The following is a 22285-nucleotide window of genomic DNA, read 5'->3' on the forward strand; positions in this document are numbered from 1 at the left end:
ATCTATGTGGTGAGAAAAGTCAATGTGCAGTAATAGCTGAAAAATATGTTAAATCTTGTCATACTCTGAGAGAAATAAGCTCTGTACTACATGTTTCTATGTGATTACATTTGTAAAAAAAATGACTTTTATTATACCGTATTTAATATTATTGTTGATATTTGAATATTATTGTATATTTATTACTAATCATCTGTCAATGTTTAGAATTTTCTGTACTGCTTTGGCAATATAGGTTTCTGGTCTGTCATGCCAGTAAAGCTTATTTGTATTTGAATTTAAAAGACAGGCCCCAAGCATTTTTATTGTTTTAACTAGGTCTAGGTTAACTAGAAAGTTTGTTATAGAAGACTTTCTTTTGGTTGTGCAGGCTGCTCAGTTTGCTGAGGACCAGATGCCTCACTTCTTGTAAGAAACAAATTTCAGACATCAAGGAATGCACCTCTGTAGTAGAACATGGGAGTAGACATGTTGTCAAATGCAAGCCAGTTTGGACAACTACAATATGACAGTCTTCAATTTCCTTTTGTTAACAGGCTAAAAAAAAAGAAATCTTACTTACAATGACTGCTGCTCCTCAGGGGACTTTTTTTCTTCAAGGATGCAGGTTGTGCAGCTAAAAGCCTAAAAGCACAATCAAAAATGTGTCATGGCTACAGACCTGGTTTTCAGAAAGTCTCTTTACTACTTTGTTACACTTTGTTCTTCACGTTCGCTATTGTCAGAAAATTTGGTAACTTTTAGTGATCTCAAATTGATTGTCAAGTAAACCTTTCCTGGGCCTTCTTACCAGCTTCCTTTGATGATGATTCAAAGTGATATTTTGCTGCTCTCTGGTGGATATTTTGCTCAACTGCAGTTTAGGTGCTTCTCAAATGAAGCTATTTTATTTTAGAAAGGGGTCACAAAGGCATTAAGTATACAGCAGTGGTAAACAGGATTTGATTTCATAACTTTCTTTCTGTAGGTCCTAGTGCTTTCCACACATATTTGAATAACTTATGGACCTCATAGGCTATAATTTAATAAGCCGCATATTGACTGCAGGAACTTTCCCCAGGGACTTTTTGAAGAATTCCTCTTCCACTGGAGGTGGAAATGCAGGTGGAGGAGAGTCCCCACTGGTGGTGGGTGGGGGGGTGGGGGGAGGGGGCACCCTCTTCAACATATACATCAATGAACTGATGCTCCTGTCTCCAACCAAAGAAGGGCTACAACAGCACCTTGATCTTCTGCACCAGTTCTCCTAGTCCTGGGGGCCTTGACAGTGAATCTAACCCAGACAAAAAATATGATATTCCAAAAAAGATCCAGCCTCCAAAACCACAAATATAAATTCTTTCTAGATACCATTGCTCCTCAGCCTAAACATCAGCACCACAGGTAACTTCACCAAAGCTGTGAACGAACTGAGAGACAAGGCAAGAAGGGCTTTTTACACCGTCATAAGGAACATCAAATTGGACATCCCAATTCAAATCTGACTTAAAATATTGGACTCCGTTATAGAAACTATTTCCCTTTATGGTTGCAAGGTCTGGGCTCCACTTGCCAGGCAAGACTTTACAAAATGTCCAACAGAAAACTCCAAATAATGCATGCAGAGCAGAATTAGGACAATACCTACTGATTATAAAAACTCAGAAGAGACAATTTAAATATTATAATCACCTAAAGAAAGTGACCCTAACACACTCCATAACAAAGCCCTCACATACAGAGAGACCCTACAGTGAAGCCCTCTCTGCCAGCTGGTTCTGGGACTCCCAGATAGTAAAAAAAAAATTAGAAGAAAGAAAAAGAAAAGTATTTGACACATTGGAAAGAATCAACAAAAAACTTCACCATGTACAGACTCAGTGAGCACAGTCCCACCGTGGATAGAGGCCGCCACAGGTAGACGTGTGGTCTGTACTACGAAGCAAGTTCAACGTACCCAGGATATCTTTTCGTTAGCTGGTTTCACTGAGTCTAACATTGGCCGTCCAGATAACCAGTACTATAAAGCTGGCTATAAATCAACCAGTTCCGTCAAGTCTGGGTTTTCCAGCTACGAGCACGTTCATGTGAAAGAGGCGGGGTTGTTAATTACAAACGACATCATCAGAACCATGAGTGACATACTACATATGATATGAGATGAACCAATGATACAAATTACCTGCAGGAAACTTCTGTTTTAGGAACAGTAAAAAGACATATTCAACCAAGTGAAAACAAGCCTGTAATCATACAACAGAATATGAAGATGTAGAAACACTAGAAATAATTTCCACATATTAAAAATAGGCTATGGCTTAAAATACATGTAGGAATTATTCTATATGACTTAAGAATAGAGTGAGTATTTTTTGCTATTAAGTTGGCTGATGAAAAGAAACTTACAAGTAACGCCAGACTGTTTCTACTGCCAAAGCAAAGAGTGGAGAAGTAGTAGTAGTAGAATGACTGATGAGGTCTATCTGACCCAAATGTTGCATTTATAATCATGGGAGCCAATTAACAGTGTGTGGATTATTTTTCTAATAAGATTAGATAACACAGACTTTTGTTTTTATTTCTAGTTATCATCACACAGTTGTCTCATGTTATTCTGAGCTGCAGTGATGGGATCAGAGTGTAAAATCATCCACACTGTCAGCTATCACTCCAGGGATAAAATCAACTTTGCACAATTAAAATACAGCTAAAATCATCATTATGTGTTAAAGTGTTGTAAACGATCTCCCCGTTTGTTAGAAGCTTTGTTTTCCAGAGTGGAAAAAGAAAGCCTGGAACAATAAAATGTTTCTACTGACCTATAAAATACATTTTGTTCTTTTTTACTTGTCACTGTATTATAAACTCAGGACTTTTGTGCATGTCGGGATCCTGTAGGAATGATTACTCTTTTTTCCAGTGATCTGATTGGTAAGTGGTCAGGCTGTTGACAGGTTGTGATCCAATCCTCTGAAGTTAAGCTGCTCCAGAGCAGGTTGGCTGTTGAGTATAAGTTACCATGGTGATGTATCCTGGTAAGAAGTGAACCATCATCGTAACCCTGATAACCCAGAGTTAAACCTGAAGTTACCTTGCTAACCCCAAATCCTGCTTCATAGTACAGGCCTCTGGCTTCCCAGAGAAGACATCCACTGCACACAGCAGGAGGTGGAAACCGAGCTGCACTTTTTAACCACCTGTCAACTATACTAAGACATCAGAGACATATACTACCCACAGATTGCAACTACCCAAAAAGATTTTGAAAACATGGCTAATAAAAAACTTCCATATCTGCTGGGCGAAATACAGCGATGTGCAAACACAGCAGCAAGATTTGTGAGCTGTTGTGACTGGAAAAGGGCGTCCAGTGTAATACAACCACCATGAAGATTGTCAATCACCTGTGTACTCCTGCACCAACGATTTACACTGTTTCTGTACATAGACATACTTACTTTACATACATACAGAAGAAATATCTTTAAATACATTAATTTAAAAAAAATGTTGCAGTGTTTATATAGTTCTCTGTTGTTTGTATTTATATTTTTTAACTGCAAGTCTACATTTTTCTATTTTTATTTTATTTTTTACTTATTTCTATGTATACTGTATATTTCTAACAACAAAATCACAAGTGTTCTGTTTCTATACATTTTTTGGTTGTTTTTATTTCACACCTGCTTTGGCAATGTAAACATCTGTTTCTCATGCTAATAAAGCCGCTTTGAATTGAAATTGAAAATGAATCCACTCCCCCCATTCACATTAATACTTATGTTCCTTGAGAAGGAGTTGTAGTTGCAGTCATTTTCAACACAAGGCTAATAATCAACACTAGACCTAAACTTAATTATAACTCATTCGAAAGTCTTGTTCTTAGTCTTTCATACCGAACCTGGAAAACATCACAGCCAATTCTATTTGTTATAGTGTATCTGAACTTTATCTTTATCTGAATTCTCAGGATTTTTATCAAACTTAGTCCTTAGTACAGATAAAGTAATTATAGTGGGTGACCTGAATATTCATGTGGATGTTGATAATGATAACCTTGGCACTGCCTTTGTCTCATTATTACTCAATTGGCTTCTCTCAGAGAGTAAATAAACCAACTCACTGTCTTAACCACACCCTCGACCATGTTCTGACATATGGCATCGAAATTGAACATTTAATAGTCTTTCCACAAAATCCTATTTTATCAGACCATTACTTAATAACTTCGGAATTCCTATTACTGGACTACATACCATTAGGCAAAAAGGTCTTCTCTAGATGTCTATTTGATAGTGCTGTAGCTAAATTTAAGGAAGCAATTCCTTCCATCAGCATTGAATTCAATGCCTTGTCTCAATACAACAGAGGACTCTTATGCTAACTTTAGTCCCTCCCAAATTGATCATCTTGTTCATGGTGCCACAGGGTCACTGCGAATGACACTCAACTCTTTAAAAAAGAAGATAGTAAAACAAAAGAGGTTAGCTCCATGGTATAACTCTCAAACCTGCATATTAAAGCAAAAGAATCTCACTTAGTCTGGCAAGATAGTCTTAAAACATACATGAAGGCTCTCTGTAATGCCAGAGCAACCTATTACTCATCATTAATAGAAGAGAATAAAAACAGCCCTAGGTTCCTTTTCAGCACTTTGGCCAGGCTGACAAAGAGTCATAACTCTATTGATCCATGTACTCCTATAGCTCTCAGTAGTAACAACTTCATGAGTTTCTTTGATGATAAAGTTCTAACTATCAGATCTTTAAGATCATTGAGAAAGCAGTCTCCAATCAGTTGTATAACTTCCTACATATCAATAGTATATTTGAGGATTTTCAGTCAGGATTTAGAGCGCACTGTAACACAGACACAGCACTGGCGAAAGTTACAAATGACCTCCTAATTGCATTGGACAAAGGACTTAAGTCTGCACTTGTCTTGTTTGATCTTAGTGCTACATTGAAACCATTGACAATTACGTCCTATTACAGAGACTGGAACATTTAATTGGCATTAAAGGAACTGCATTAAGCTGGTTTAAGTCCTATTTATCAGATCGATTTCAGTTTGTACATGTTAACAATGAAGCTTCCATGCACGCAAAAGTTAGACATGGCGTTCCACAAGGTTCTGTGCTTGGACCAATACTATTCACCTTATATATGCTTCCTTTAGGTAATATTATTAGGAAACACTCCATAAATTTTCATTGTTATGCAAATGACATCCAGTTATATTTATCAATGAAGCCAGATGAAACCAATCAGTTAACTAAACTCCAAGCATGCCCTAAGGACATAAAGATCTGTAGGACCTGCAATTTCCTGCTGCTAAACTCAGACAAAACTTAAGTTATTGTGCTAGGCCCTAAGCAACTCAGAAATACATTATCTAATGAGAGCTCCTCTCTTCTCCTCCCCCTCTCCATCTGTATGCATTCATGTACCATTAATGCATGTTACTAACTTGGCTTGTCCCCTCGAGTTTTTGTGCTTTCTCATCTTGCAGGTTTCTATGGATCAATGGGTGCAGACTGCTTGGTTATGGATTGCGGGCTTCCATGAATCGTGGCTGTGGACCCCATGCTGCTGTGGTCCTGCTTGACACCCATGTCTGCTATTAATATTATTAGTTATATTTCTATGATTATCATTGTTGTTGTTGTGCTTTTCTGTGTGTCTCTCTCCCCTCTCTCCCTCCTTATTTCTCTCTCAACCCAACCGGTCAAGGCAGATGGCCACCCACCTAGAGCCCAGTTCTGCTTGATGTTTCTTCCTGTTACAGGGGTGTTTTTCCTTGCCACTGTCGCCAACTGCTTGCTCAGATCGATTTCAGTTTGTACATGTTAACAATGAAGCTTCCATGCACGCAAAAGTTAGACATGGCGTTCCACAAGGTTCTGTGCTTGGACCAATACTATTCACCTTATATATGCTTCCTTTAGGTAATATTATTAGGAAACACTCCATAAATTTTCATTGTTATGCAAATGACATCCAGTTATATTTATCAATGAAGCCAGATGAAACCAATCAGTTTCAGACTGCAGACTGCTTGGTTATGGATTGCGGGCTTCCATGAATCGTGGCTGTGGACCCCATGCTGCTGTGGTCCTGCTTGACACCCATGTCTGCTATTAATATTATTAGTTATATTTCTATGATTATCATTGTTGTTGTTGTGCTTTTCTGTGTGTCTCTCTCCCCTCTCTCCCTCCTTATTTCTCTCTCAACCCAACCGGTCAAGGCAGATGGCCACCCACCTAGAGCCCAGTTCTGCTTGATGTTTCTTCCTGTTACAGGGGTGTTTTTCCTTGCCACTGTCGCCAACTGCTTGCTCATGGGGAAATGTTGAGTCTCTGTAAATTAAAGAGTACGGTCTAGACCTGCTCTATGTGAAAAGTGTCCTGAGATAACTTCTGTTGTGATTTGGCACTATAATTAAAATTGACTAGACTTAACGTCAACAGATGATTTACTGTTGAAACAGACGCTCTTAGTTTCAGTTTTATTTTCCTTCTCTGCATTTCTCCTTTTCATTCACTCATTACATCTAACTCATGCAGCAGTAAATATACAGAACAAAAGGACAAATCTGTGTTGTTTTTTTCCTCATGTGTGAATGCTGCGTTTCAACTGCCACCGTCATTTTTGTCTCTAAAATTTGCATGATCTACCTGGTTCCTCAGATGCAGTGGAAATGCAAACAGGACTGCACAACAGAGACTTTTTAAGTTCCAAATTTAGTTGCTGAGATTAATTCCTCTGGTTCCAAAGTACCTGGAACTTTTGGTCAAAACGGGGCTATATTGCTGATAAGAGAGTTGCAATTTCAGTCAGTATTAAGTGCAACACCATTCATTTTCTCCTACAAAAATCTCCAGTCATGGCAGGAAATGTATAGGTTGAACAATAATGAAGGTGGTGTTCCACTATAAATACTAGCAAGCAAACATGCACAATAGCAGGGCTCTGGAAGTGCAGCCATCATTAATATTATTAATTACACCTTTGCTTTCCCTGCTATCACATGTCAAACTGTCTGCAGTGAAAAAAGGTCCATCCATATAAATAAAAACCCCACAGATACCCTGTTAGTAACATAGATACATAGACTTACTAATTCTTCACTGTATTTAAAAAAGTTTCATTCCTCTTCATTAGCAGTGACATAGGTAGTAAACTATCTCCACATAAAAGCAACATAATCTGTTAAATGTTTTAAATTAGCTAACCTAGCATAACAATTGTACCAATGCCCCTGTGTTGCCTGCCAATGTTTTATAATTTCACCAAAACTTCAATATAACTAATGCTGGTTACGTAAATGTTGTATAGCTAAAAAAACATCAACACAACAACAAAAACAACAACAACAACAAAAAAAACAGTTGTTAACACACAACTTACCCTATTAAAAAGTACAAGCTGCTGGTATGAATATTGGAGTACCCAAAGCTAGCAGCTGAGCTGAAGTGATAAATGTAACCTAGCTAGGTATCACTTACTTAGCTTACTATTTTGTTTCATACTCAGGTGTTTGTTTTTTCGCCAACCTGCCAACACATTTTGATAAATATTATTATATATTATTACATACCATTACATATTATTATAGTTGTTTGCCAAATTCTTGTGAGAGTGTGACTGTCCCGAATAACTGCTATAACCCTTGAAAATCACCAATCAATAAACCTATTTTGACATTTTGACTTGTCATAACAAAAAAAGCAAAGGAGTAATTAATAACATTAATGGTGGTTGTGATTAATTTAGGTATCCCAGCCATGCCAGTGAGTCAACATACAAAGTAAGCCATGACTTGCTAATGTGATTAGAAAGCAATCATTATAAATGTTATGAATTAGCTACACCTATGAGTTTTGCTTTAAAACTAGTTTCTTTTTTTATCAGTTTATCAGCATGCCATGTCAAAATGTCTGCTGTTGAAAAGGCCTTTTGCAACAGACCTTCACAACAGACATTTTGACATGTCAAAACAGGAAAAGCACAGGTTCAAATAATAACATTAATGATGACTTAATCCCATTTATTTTTTCCAAATTCATGGTAGCCTATAGGGTATGATGGTTCACCGGTATGGCTTCCTTGGGCTGTGCTTTTGCTGCTATGACATGTCAAAATGTCTGCTATGAAAAAGGTCTTCTATGCAACTTAAATTACATGTATATACTTCTCTGAGTGACCATGCAAAATTAATGGTATTCCTTATAGATCCCTAGAGCAAGAAGATAAATTTAAGTGGCCACAGCGGTCATGAGTCTGACTCATTTCAAATCGAACAATTGTGGTAAAATGTGTCTACATTTCAGTATTATCTCAAACTGAAAGTAATGTTTATGTAAATATTGGCAACATGATGTTTTTGGTAATATGTGTTATGCTTGTTTATCTCAACACTTGTATTTTGGATAAACAGTGCTCATTTGAGAGTCCAGGAAGGAACTGGTTCCCATGCCTGCAATTCTTTTTTATGACACTGAATGATTGTGCCAGAAACAACACTGCCACTTGGCAGTAGCCACACAAACCATGATAGTGAAGATTTGTACTAAATACTGGTGTACATGACTCTACTGTATCTGGGGGATTATAATGAGGTATTTTGACTGGAAGGAAGATTATATTATGACAACATTTTTCATATCTGTATAAACTAATAATCCTTTCCGATTCTGACGTCTTCAGCTTTTTGAGACAGACATCCATTCACAAATGTTATTTGGACTGTGCCAATTCCTTTGTATGATATATTGCGCCCCCTTTAAATTGATTAGTTTTCTCTTTAAAGATTACAGGACTGGACTAGACTAGACATACAAAAATGGCTCATCATTTTTCATATTGCATAAATGCAAAGAGTTGTCCCCTGAAACTCGTTCTGACATCAAGCTGTTGCATCTTTACACACCAAGTCAGAGAGGTTCTTCTGTGTTTTGAGCAATGTGGTAGTTTGCTAATGACTTCCCAGCTGTCATCTGGAAGAAGCTGGTGCCAAAATGGGCAGCAGGGTGAAGAAAGCTCAGCCTATTACACTGGCACTGCCACGGCAGCTTCCCTTGGCAGTCATGAATACCTAGACAATTGCTGGCCTAGGTTAATGTGCACCCCTATTAGTGATGGTTACCTAACACCTTTGGAAGGACTCATCACTGGACCATGCCAAGTAGCACAGGGGTTCCAATATCACTCCCAGTGTCCCATCATTCTCTTCTGCTGAAGGCGTGTCTTCTGTCCGTTCCACATAGCTGCTCGTGCACATTGCTGCTGTGCCCTGTTCAGGCAACTGCTATGGATGGGATGAAAGGTTATTGGTGAGGGACCATTAAAGTATTTGTGATCACAAGAGATGATATGTAGGATGAAAAAAAGTACCTGTATTTCTGTGTTAAGAGAGAAAAGTCTCGAGTTATCGTTCAATCATACACCAAATGGGCCCTGAGGGATCAAATGATGAAAAGGGGAAGAAACACAGAATGTGTTAAATGAGTGTGAGTATGAGTATTGATTTCAACATGATTGTGTCAGCCAAAAAATATATACGTGTGGTAGTGCTGCACCCATGAATCAAACTGCACTCAGGATGAACACATTTTAAGAAAAGGGAGGATGGTTTTATTCTGAAAGAATAAATGAAAACAAATAGTGATTTGGCTGGTCTTCAGGGGCTTTACTGATATTCTCTGGGTGTAACTGCCAATTGATCTGTCTTAGAATAATGTACAATATATGGAAACAATCATATTATTGTATCAAAATCACCGTATCCCAAAATAATTATACATTCTCTAAATAATTTCATTTCAAATTCCAATAAACATAAAATAGGCTTATATAATACAGTATCAGGAATAATTAATTCTAATATATTAAAATGTATTAAAACTCATTCTCTGATCTACAATTCTTATGACAAGGCGGTATATTTTTTTTTTATAGAAAACAATAAATGAACCCAAAAATGACAATAGATTCAATGGTATGTATTGAAAATTAAACTCTTTTCTATAGGTTTACTACCCACTAAAATCATCCATGCTGTGCTAAATACAATGCATTTTATCTGTATTTGCAACGTAGTGTGGTTGTTATGGCAACAAGTGACAACTAACATTAGCATGTATTAGTTAGATTAGCTTAATCGTCCGAACAACAATAACCCATAAAATTACAATTCTGCATATTTAAACAAAATCAACAACTAGCAACAGTCATAGTCCTTACAACCTTAGCTAATGTCTTGTCACAGGTTAGATGATCAAAATTAGAAAAATAACTTCAATAGCTTCAATCACTGAGGAGCTACGTTAGCATTAGTAACAGTCGCGTCCACTATGCAATTACCCTCAAACAATGTAATAAAGCACAATACAAACTAAATAAACTACTTCACTATTAAGGGTATACTACTAATAAAATATGAAGGTACTTAGGTGACATTTACCCACCTGAAAGAAAAGATGAAAGCGAACAGTGATTTGGCTAGTCTTCAGTAGCTTCACCGATGTTCTCTGGCTGTAACTGCCAACAGAAGAACGCAGCGCGAGCCCACAGCTTCTATACCCACAGATGTTCTCGTGCCTTTTACTCTAATCAGAAATGAGAGCTCAATGTGGATTATGGTCATTTATTTGTTTAAAATAAAAACCACGAGATAGCATACTGTATAGGTAATATAATAATAGCAGGATATATTTCTTATTGGAGGTACCTAACTGTTTCTCAATGGCAGATGGAGAAATAATTTGCCATTATTTCTAATTTGATTCTAAGTTGTCTTTAAATGTTTTCTCACTTAAAATGTTTAGATTCTTATCCATTATTCAATACCATTAGGGAGATGTCTGATCGGTCCCAAATGTATTCTGCAGCATGACAATGACCCCAAACATACAGCCAGAGTCATAAAGAACTATCTTCATTAACAAGAACAACAAGGAGTCCTGCAACAGATGGTATGGCCCCCACAGAGATCTGATCTCAACATCATCATTAAGTTAGTCTGGGATTACATGAAGACACAGAAGCAACTGAGACAACTATATCCACAGAGTAAATATACAATTTGGTGCTGTTTTAAAGGCAAAGCATGGTCACACCAAATATGGATTTCATTTAGGTTTCTTCTGTCTACTGCACCTTGTATGAAATAAACTTATAAATAAAAACAAGTGAAAACATCCTCATATTACTTTTAGTGACCACAACTTTTGCACAGTACTGTAAATCTAGAGAGTGTACAGAGTAATGTTTTTGTAGAGAGGAGTTGAAGCAAGGATAACTGTCAGTGGAGCCAGTGGAGTGGGAGGAAGAGAAACAAGCTGCCTCTGGGTTTCACAGTCAGTGACTGGGCAGACTGGGATTGCACAGTGGGACTGAGCTGGAAAGCTTGATATATCAAAGACAGCTTCAGCAATGAACCATGAGAATGACCCTTGCAGTCCCCTCAGACACACAATGACACATGGAGGTGTGTCACAGTGTGAGACTGTGGAGACTGGGTTTTTACAAATGTACACTAAACTTCTTTGTGCTATTTTAATGCAAAGTTTCACAGATCTAGAAAGTAACTGTCACATTTCACTCATTCATTTAGTCAGCCTGTCACTATCTGACTAAGAAATACTTTACACAACACTGAGTTGCTTCAATTATACATCCTTGTATTAGCCTACAATTTGCATCTCTAGTTATGCTAAAGTATGTGAGCAGCATTTAGATATTGGACAAGGATTTAACCAAAGGCGAATAAAATCAAAGCACTCTTTAATGTGCAAAATCCAAAAGCCTCCTTTGCCATGACAACCTCACGTGTTAGCAAAGCTGCCTTAATGATGAAACATATCTCAAACAGGCTTACCTCTGACTCTAATTATTGACTTTCTGGCAGGAAGTTTTGAAATACTGCTGCTGGATGGTAAGGCGGAGATGCACAAATGTATCTTCTAAAGTTTTATTGTCAAAGGATATTGGATGAATCTGGATCAGAGTATGCACACCTCTGCTTGTTTGCCATATTTCTGACATCAAAAGGCATAAAATAGGAGATAAATATTGAAAAGATCAAAAGTCCTCTTGTTTTTCAGGGTTAATTGAACTCATTCTGTCTGATGTCATGCATCAGGTGAAACAGTTCCGATTTTTAAGTTTCTATAATCTGTGTAATTGCTGGGGCTTGTATGGGCATATAGGGCACAAATCACACTAGAATTCATAAAGGGCAGTAATATGATGCTGTTTGCAACCACTGTGTCTTTGAAACAGAAATGCCTGCCACCATGCAGCAGAGAGACTAATACATCTAGGTTAGTTTTTGACAGACTTTGTTGCAATAACAGATGGCAGGTTGAGTTCTCATGAATAACAAGGAGCAAAGTAGACCTTGGCTTGTTTCTCTTAGAATTATATTAAAATGAAATTACTCTGAGCAGTTTGGCATGAAAAGAGAGAGAGAGAGCGCAATTTGCTCAGAGAAGAGAATTATAATAATAATAATAATATTAATATTACTACTGATAACAACAACAACAATAATAATAATAATGATAACAATAATAACTTTCAAAACAATAGTTGCAAAGCATTGGAACACTGAAAGCTAATATAAAACGTAGAATGTAGAATAAAAGAAAAACAAAGAAAAACAAACAAACAAAACTACTCAAAGTCCAAGTTTGTTTTAAGAAGGGACTTGCAGGTTGAAACTGAGGTGGTGAGCCAAAGTACCTCTGGTCATACGTTCCAGAGTCGCTGAGCCTTGACAGCAAAGGGGCTGTCACCTCTAGTTACCAACCTTGATCTAGGAACAGCCAAGAGATCCTTGCAAGAGGACCTCACACTATAATTCGGTTCATAGGGGGTAAGGAATTCAGAGATGTATTTTTGAGCAAGACCCCATTCAACCTTGAACGTAATTAGTAAAATTTTAAAAACTAAAATGAACAGGTAGCCAGTGAAGAGAGGTTAAGACAGGGGTGATGTGATCACATTTCTCTGAATTAGTTAAAATCATTGCTGCTGCATTCTGGACCAGCTGCAGACAGGAAAGAAAACTTCGGCTCAAGCAAAAGTACATGGAATTACAGTAGTCCAACCGCAATGAAATAAAAATGTGGATGACTTTCTCCTGGTCAGTGAACAATAAAAAAGACTGATATTTCTTAAATGAATAAAGCAGGACTGTACTGTTTTCTTGACTTGGGCATCAAAGCTAAGGTCAGAGTCAAAAAGCACACCTAGGTTTCTAGCAAAAGGTTTAACATATATTAACAGACTACCAAGCTTATTTGTGAGCCAAATAAAACAATCTCCGATTTGCTTTCATTTAATTGGAGGAAACTGTTGGACATCCAACACCTAATCTCATTGAGGCAGGATATAAGATTCCTTAGACCACTGGTATTAGTCGGTGTTATTGGTACATATAGCTGGGTGTCTTCTATATAAAACTGAAAATGTATTTTATATAAATAAATAATGTCCCAAAGTGGAAGCGTGTATATTGAAAACAGTAATGGACCAAAAACTGAGACGTCATGACAGCACTGCGTGCAAAAGTGAAGCCAGAACATCTCGATCGCCCCCTGGTGGCTGGCTGCAGTATAGGTTATAAATCCTGCCCCCTTCATATTAGCGGATGGGACATAAGCCAAACTAAAAAATCAAAGTACACTTCAAAGATTTTTTTCCCAGATGATGGTTTCTGTCATTTTTACATAGTTCTTATCACGCTGATGTTTGCCCAAGTGCTAATTTTTCTGATAAGTATGTTTTTAATTGGTTATTTGATGATATAAAAAGGGAGTGTGACGTCATGATTGACAGCTGTAATAGCCGCTCTCAAACCTCCATCAGGCGGTGGGACCATGGATGGGTGGGACAGCTGAGGGGGCATTTCCTGCGGGCCGTCATTCTGCTGCTTGACTCTACTGCGCAGACTCTGGCTCCAAATGACGCCACACAAGCAAGATGGCAGCTCTCGGAAAAGAAGTATTTTGGCTTCACTTCTGCATAGCAGCAAGAAGTGGACACACATCAGCCACATTTATATAAGGTTGTGACGGAATATGTTCTGTGGTCGAGATATGATTTGGACCAACAAAGGACAGAGTGAGAGATGCCAACCCACTTCTTGGCGACTGAGCAAAATGCTTCGGTCAGCTGTGTCAAATGCAGCACTAAGGTCCAGGAGTATCAGAACTGAGCAGTCACCAGCATCAGATGCAACCAGGAGATCATTAGTAACCCTCAGAAGGTCAGTTTATGTGCTATGATGATATCTAAAACCAGACTGAAATTTCTCAAAAATGTCATTGTTATTCATTAACAGTATTAAATGAGGTGATACTACTTTTTCTAAGACTTTGGAGAGGAATGGTAATTTGGAGATTGGTCTGTAACTATTGAGGTCCAGGAGTTTAAGATTAGGCTAAGTTTCTTTAAAAGCGGTTGGATAAGTGTTTGAGATAAGAAGGAACACAATCAGTAGCCAGTGAGCTGTTTATGATATGTAAGATATATGGGCCAAGGAAGTCAAAGATCTGTAATAGAAACTTAGTGGGTATTATATCTAGGAGAAATGATGTGTCCTCTAGATATCAGGGAGAAGATGTACAGGCTGATGATACTCGTCCTGCTTCTCTTTCTCTTTCACTTAATTACACATGCTCAGAAATCCCATCCATAATGGAGTTTCACTGTTACCAGGGAGTTAAAATTAGAAACGCACTTCTGTAATAACTTTAATTGGACAAGTCTGCGAACACAATACTGGTTTTGTTTGCTTTTTTTGTTTTGTCTGTTTTTTCTCTGTCCCTAGGTATTAATTTCTCTGTCTATCACTATTAATGTTATCTTGTTGTTGCAAATTTGCCGTTATTACTCAGTCCAACGCAGCAAGTGTTATGGAATTTTTCCATCTTTAGTGGTTACAAATTGGGTTATACTGGGTTAATCATGGTCCTTGAGGTCACACTATAATTCTTAAGTAGAAGGAGACATTCTCTCCTCTCCTTGAGACTCTGAGTAACTGTCTGTGATGTTTGGGGAAGCAGAGGCCTCTCTGATAAAGGGTAAATCAGCATTGCCATGGTTACCAAGGTCGGAGGGGGCCTTCCTAGACAACACAGATATGTGAAAGACGTAGATTCCATGGCATAATCAGATATTCACACCAGAATGTGCTGACGATGACCTGAAGTTCCATGCAATGTGACCTGAATTAACACGGGTAAAATGCAGTTCCTTGTTTTAGAAACTAGTGAACCAATTAGACTAATTTTTCATATTGTAGGCTGATCTGTTGGGGTTAAAGACTAAGAGTCAGACCTTCAGAGGGCAAAACGGGAAGAGACAGCATCAGAGTGCAGAAGACCTTGATGTTTACTGTTTCAGTTCTCCGCTTGATCAAGTGCTTCAATAAACATTCTCAGCATTAAGACATCAAAGGCTCGTGTGCACTTTCTCCTCTGAGGTGCTGACCATCGCTCAATATTTCCACAACAGCAAGTAAGAGAAAATATGGTGAAAGAAAGGGGGTGTGATGCAACAAAAACTGAGGACATGCACCCTAGACCACTAGAACACTGTGAAGCTCCATCCACTATTCCACTATTTATTCCACTCACACCTTATGGAAATTCATTTACTTTATGATCTTGATACAATTCAAACTTGTTTCATACATTAACTTGAAGCATATTCTGTACTGTATGTAACAAAATAGATCTATATTGCTAGTATTTTAAGTCCCAGTGCAGATGTTGTCAGACATTTCTGCATACAGCTAAATTCTAAAGGAGTAATTAGGCTTTAGTGACTGAAGACAATAACAGTGTCATCACTGACCTTTACCGAAGCATTGAACACTGAACTGATACAGGATTTAGCACTCATGTTGTCCAGTTAATTAGAGTATCATATCCTTTTTTTTTCTCCACAACAGCTCTCCCCTAATACATTTTGCAGTGACTAACCAAATGTGAGAACAGCAGACAATGGCCCAGTTGTACCAATTGTAATCCCTCATTTCTCGAAGCAGTGCTTTTAATTTACGTCGTTCTCTACAGTATCTATCCTCCAAATCATTTTTTCCTGGTCTTTCTCTCTTCTGGCTCTTAGAAATACCAGTGTGTTCTCATTAATTGGAATTTAGATTTTTTTTCCCCCCTTGTGATAAAAGTAAAAAAATATGCTATATGAGAGAAAAAAAAAATTACAAATAGATGACAAGAGTTCATAAAATCACATGAACCAAGACAAGTTTAGTTTCCAGAACTGGTGGCCAATTTTACATTTATGCATATGAATGTCTTAAAGCACAAACGGAATTATCAATCTGATGTTCAGCTGTGGATATTCAAGTCTGACACACTTACAGTACATCAATTGACCATTTTTAGCCAATTCAGTCATTCATACAGTTAGATTTGGTGGTAAAGGCTTGGTCTTTGAGGAAGCTGTCAAAAAATTCAAGTAGTTACAAGGATTTTGCTTGGAGGAGAAGAATTAAAAAAATGCACATGTACATTAATCTTAGTTAAATCATAAAATACTAAAAATGTGGCATATAAGGATGAGGGTAGGCAGGGAGAGGGAGCTGGAAGCAGCAGCGGATATGTTGGCATGAAGTATTTGGTACTGCACACCTGGATGAATATCAGTAGATGTTACTACTTAGCTGGTGAACAAACAACAAGTTAATGAGCCAATGATTTTGAAGCATGAATGAAGCAGCTGATGCCAATCAGCTAATGCAAGCACAATGTCATTGCTCTTGCATTTATTTGAACAGTACATCCTTAAGACTGATGATGAAAGAATGTTGTCCTTTGGTGCATGTGTCACATATATAACAGGCAACATGCGAGGGCAGTTAATGCATTTCCCTGTTCTCCTTGTGTACCAAAAGTGTGGAGTTCAGATGAAAGAGGGTGTTAACTGTACATTAGACAATATAGAGATATATGGTTGCGACCGTGCCGTGACACTTGAATGAAACAGCAGTGGAGTCGTAGAGAACAGGTTTGGAATCACCAGCAAATAGGAGGGGTGGGTAAATCAATACATTTTCTTACTCAACAAGAAAGTACATCTCAGGGCGAATCAGGGCTATATTTTCTCTTGCTCTTGAATTGCCAACAATTTTGGATCCACTCTAAAAGTCCAATGATTTTTTGCTTTAGGTGCATGGAACACAATGAAATTACATACAATGTATTAAGTTTCACACACATCTTGCACCTGGTGTGAGAGCATGCACACACAAAAAGTGGTAGTTTCAGCTCTGATTCATTTTTCTCTCTTTCCCTCTAATACCAGAGATTTATCCACCTAAAAGTAAAGCCTTCCCCCCTACAGCAGTCCAAGAACTTGCATTACAATAAGGCAAATGGATGACATTGTGACAGAGTAACAAATCAAATAAAACCACTGTAGGCCCCGACCAGAAAAAAAAGAGCTGCATGAATATTCCTATTCTTGTAGCAGTTTAATATTTCATCACAGTGTGTCATTTCAAAGGCAGAACTAATTGCTGACATTTATTACTAATTTCACTGATGGCATTAGCACTGATAAGGGTGATGATGATCGGATTAGTCAAGCTGTATTATGCTTAAAGACCCACAGCAAGATCCTGAGTATACCAAAAAAGGGGGACACTGATAGGATACAGGCTTTTTTACATAATTCCTACATTTCTACCACTCACAAAACATCTTTGCATCAAGATCCAATCAATACATTTAAACTAAATAAAGTAAGCTATGAGAAAGTCTCATTTTACAGTGGCCTTAGATATTATATTTTCTGAAATATGATGGATTGTAATTATTATGGAGTACTGACTAATCATGCTTTGGCAAATGTGGGAACATCCATTAGCCTCATATATACAAACAAAATTGTCATTTAGTTCTAGCAGTAGTCCAGGGGTTGGGTGTAGCACACCTCAACAATTAATACATTTTTAAAATGACTTTCCTTTTTTCCTTACAACAGAAACTATCTGCAGTGAGAAAAAATATTTATAATATATACTGTATACTTCTTTGGGATTTATTTGAACTGACAATTGAAGCTGAAATCTACAACATCTCTGCATGTTGTCACCCTCTCCAGCCAATAGAGGAAATTAATATGTTGTGCAGCAAAGATGGTAGAGTTCTTGTGAAAGCCTGTCGCTTTCTTTGAGGCACCCAATGCTAAATGCAGTGCTTTAATATATGAAACAACATAGACTGTATGCCAAGGCTATGTTTGAACAGACATGTTTTTTCCACCAGGACAGATGCAAACTGAATCAGTGCTATCTAATACTAGTAGTGTTTATAGAGTGTGATACATTATTACACCTTTTGTCACCACTAAAGAGTAATGATAAAATTTATAGAATGCTAACATCATCTTTGGGTCCCCAAATTTTGACATGATTTTTAAAATTTACACAAAAAGAAGTGATGATGAAGATGCACAAAAGAAACAAGACACACTGCTGAATCCTTATTGCTATACCATCAGCTAATTGGTTGCACATACTGTAAGGTTGGATGATAACTAACATTTGGATAAATATTAATTTTTTGTTGGGTAGACTGAATACATCCTTGATTTTCAATATTATGTGGAAACACCACTGTGATACATTCTCTTTTTTCACTAACAGACAAGTGAAAATATGATTGAGTGAGTACTGAGCAAGAACCAATCAGGCCTTGTATGTCAAGACCTTCTACAGCTTTTTTGTTTTACTGCCACCAATCAATAAACTTGAGTGTTGGACCTAGAGAAAAATTTTGCCAAGGCGTGCTCGACAATTTATGAGAGCTTTGTTTGAATTTTGACTGTTGACATATTAATCTCATCATGGTCTGCTCCACTGAAGCTGTTTCTCATTGTATATTACAGCATCTCATTGCAGGCTATCAAAGGTTTGGTCAAACAGAATGGATGTGAATAAGTCCAACTATTATAGAAATAGTCTTTCTCATGATTTTCAACAGTTCTGGAACAGGATGAAAAGTGTCCTTAGCCACAGTAAAAGCTCTGTTGCGCAGATCTGTGTAAATGATGAAGTTGTCCATGATCCCGCTATTATTTCTAATGTTTTCAGTCATCATTTGTCCTCTGTTTGTAGTTCCTACTCTTTTGTTTCAACTTATTTAAATAATTAAAATTAGCAACCTAACTAGAAGTGGCTCATTTTCTTTAAGTATTTTACCCACTGAAATTATGCAAGTTATTTCAGCTCTAAATGTTGGCTTTGCTCCTGGTCCCGATGGCTTAGAGGCTAAGTTTATAAAATTAGCCACTCGAATGCTTATTCTTCCACTTGCCGACCTATTTAATCTGTCTCTATCTACTTGTAATCTTCAGTCTATTTGGAAATGTGGTAAAGTCACTCCACTCGATAAAGGAGACCCACTAGATCTTAATAATTATAGACCAATTTCTACATTTGTATGACAGCTAAAATATTTGAAAAGTTCATTTTTAATCAATTATCACAATACATTAATGATCACGTTTCAGTCTGGGTTTCTTTCTAATTTTTCTACCACTACAGCCCTTGTAAAAATTTCCAATGATGTATTATCATCTTCAGACAAAAGTAGTTTCACAGGAGAAATTTTTATTGATTTAAACAAGGCTTTCAATTTAGTGACCATTATCTTCTTCTTGATAAACTTTATGCTATTGGTGTCTGTCAACAGATATTATTTTGGTTTAATTCTCACCTCCATAACCATTGTCATTGTCTTTATTTTCATCACAATCAATCAGATTATTCAACTGTTGAAAAGGGTGTACCACAAGGATCTGTCTTAGGACCTTTACTTTCCTCTATTTTTATTAATGATCTTCCTAAAATCTTCTAATTGTTCTGTTCAGTTATATGCAGATGGCACAGTTATATACACATCTGACTCTGAAATAACTAAAATTTAAAGCTCTCTGCAATCAGAATTTTCTTTTGTTCAAAAATGTTTTTTAAATAACAATCTCAAATTAAACAAGCAGAAGTCTTAGGCCTGTTATTTGTACTAGTTATAATCTTAATAATTCACTTAATGAGTTGGCTGTTAATTTTACTGATGGGTTGCCATGGGTTGATGGGTTGATAAGTTTAAATACTTGAGACTTTGGATGGATTCTGTATTTTATTTTAGGCCTCATATTGATTTTGTTAGAAATAAAATAAACGCTAGTGTCAGAATACTATATCAGTCAATTAATTGTCCAACAGCTTACTAGAACACCTCTGAATCCCATCTTCAGCCTTTAAATGTAGTTTAGAATAATATCTACCACTTCACTCTAGGAGATATTTTCATTGGTTGCTCTTTGTTTTCAAATGTATTTACTTTAACTATCCTTTATTCTTTAAACAGCTTTTGTTCCATTCAGTTCATCACATTTACTCAGACACACTCAAAAACCTTTTTTGTGCCTAGATCTTTAAAGAAATTGGGAGTTTAAAAGTTTAAGTTTAAAACACCATCAGATAATTTGCCTAACTCACTCAGGTTGATTACTTCTTTCCACGACTTCAAGACTTTGTTGCATCTCCACCTTAAATCTACTTGTTCTTGTTTTTGATTGTATGTACCTTAAATTTTGTTCATAAGTAGACTTTATACTTTAACATAATGTTATTTGATCTATTCATTCATTCATCTTTTGTACAGATAACAGATGTAGCTGGTGGGGTTTGAGCTTGTGGATCTTAAGAGGCTTATCTTCTATTAAATTTCTGAAATAAAAAAATAAAATAAATATAAATTTTGATTTAGCAGAACAGGTTGCTGCTTATATTCTCATTTACAAATGTCACAAATACAAAATATATGAGAATTTGAAAGCATTATCAAAATCCGCTTTAAATCACACTTATTTCTGCATCTTAAAAATAATCAATTTCAGTTATAATTGATCCAATGTTTCACATTATTTTACTGGACTCTTTATTTATATTGTGTTAACCATAATCTTAAAGGACTATTCCACCAACAAAATTATATTTTTTCCCCCTGTCAAATTAATAAATCAGGTGCATTAATGTCAACAGTTCACAATAAGTAAACTTAAGTAAGTAAAAATAAGTTTTAAAAAAATCCACTCACAGGCAATGATTTAAACAGAGCCTGATGCCAAAATAAATTGTATATAACATACTCTAGTTGCCTGGCTGTAATCAGCTGGTGCAGCTCTAAGTCAGCCTTCTTCAAAACAACTATAGTGGCTGAGTATTATTCCTTTAGAGCAGTGATTCCCAACTGGTTTTGCATCTGAGCCCTTAATATAAAGCAATGTCTACTTTTGATCACAGGTTGGATGATGAGTTATGAACAGTTCAACTAAACATAGACCACTTCATTTGAATAGTTTTTAGATGTCTTAGGAAGTAAAGCTATTCATTAATTAACCACAGAACATGAGGATAATTGACATTTACTGAAGCCAAGCAGTTGGCCTTCATATCCATATTTAGTGGTACATTTTACTATGAGTGTTTTTAGTGCTTGTGTTACTTACTGTAAGGCCTATGTCACATGGTAATAGTAGTATTAAAGTATTTTTTAAATGTTCCATTATTTGCCTAATCTTATTTATTTGAAGTTAAATTTATGAAAATGTGGATATATATACAAATTATGTCAAGAGACTCAACATGCGATTCAATATGTGCTGTGCATAAATATACACCATGACTCTTAAAAAGTAGCATTTGTTCTCCTTAAAAATACTTGGATCATTCAACTTTTTGAAGTAATTTTATGGCAAGTTTATGCCAGAACCAGTTCTCATTATCTTTTTACACAAAACACAAAGTTCACTGCTGTGTACTGACATGAAGGTAATTAGATCATGGCAACACTCATTTTTGGATGACTAATGCCTTTGTTGGTGCCACATTTTATCTGATGGAGGAAGGAGCGGTGAAATATGCCTCTCTCCCCTTTGGGGGAGTACTTGAACTAAAACAGTTGGCACTTCTGACTCTAGAACTGATTCAAATTTTGACGCACTAATTATAGAACTCTAAGAATAAACCATCAAAAATGGGTGGCACTCCCCTTTAGGTTAACCTCGATTGTTTTAAAAAATACCACAACTTCATTTCCCATGTTCTAACACGTCACTTTTTCCGATACACATCTTACTTAGCCACAGATACGGTGTTCAGTGAATGAGTATGTTATCATGTAGTAGGTTTATACAGCAGTATCAAACTTTACACCCCCCTATGTTTATCACCATGTAAAATTCTGCCCACATACTGA

At 36.7% G+C, this 22285-nt stretch overlaps 1 protein-coding gene across 5 annotated transcripts in view; it reads right to left on the reverse strand.

The window, feature by feature from the left end:
* cdh23 (cadherin-related 23) overlaps nucleotides 1-10564 on the reverse strand; it is a 186198-nt gene extending 175634 nt beyond the window's left edge. For 2 of the 5 annotated variants that reach the window (XM_067609602.1, XM_067609598.1), the window contains exons 1-4: nucleotides 10451-10561; nucleotides 9378-9440; nucleotides 9130-9291; nucleotides 563-624 (exon numbers count right to left, since the gene is read on the reverse strand). The gene's annotated coding sequence lies outside the window, so the exon portion shown is untranslated. Of the gene's footprint in view, nucleotides 1-562; nucleotides 625-9129; nucleotides 9292-9377; nucleotides 9441-10450 lie in introns of all 5 variants that reach the window. The other 3 variants (XM_067609606.1, XM_067609607.1, XM_067609599.1) reach the window with 2 other exon arrangements.
* Between the last annotated feature and the right edge of the window lie 11721 nt (nucleotides 10565-22285).

Source organism: Thunnus thynnus, chromosome 14 (assembly GCF_963924715.1).
Source record: "Thunnus thynnus chromosome 14, fThuThy2.1, whole genome shotgun sequence".
In the NCBI taxonomy this organism is placed as follows: domain Eukaryota; kingdom Metazoa; phylum Chordata; class Actinopteri; order Scombriformes; family Scombridae; genus Thunnus; species Thunnus thynnus.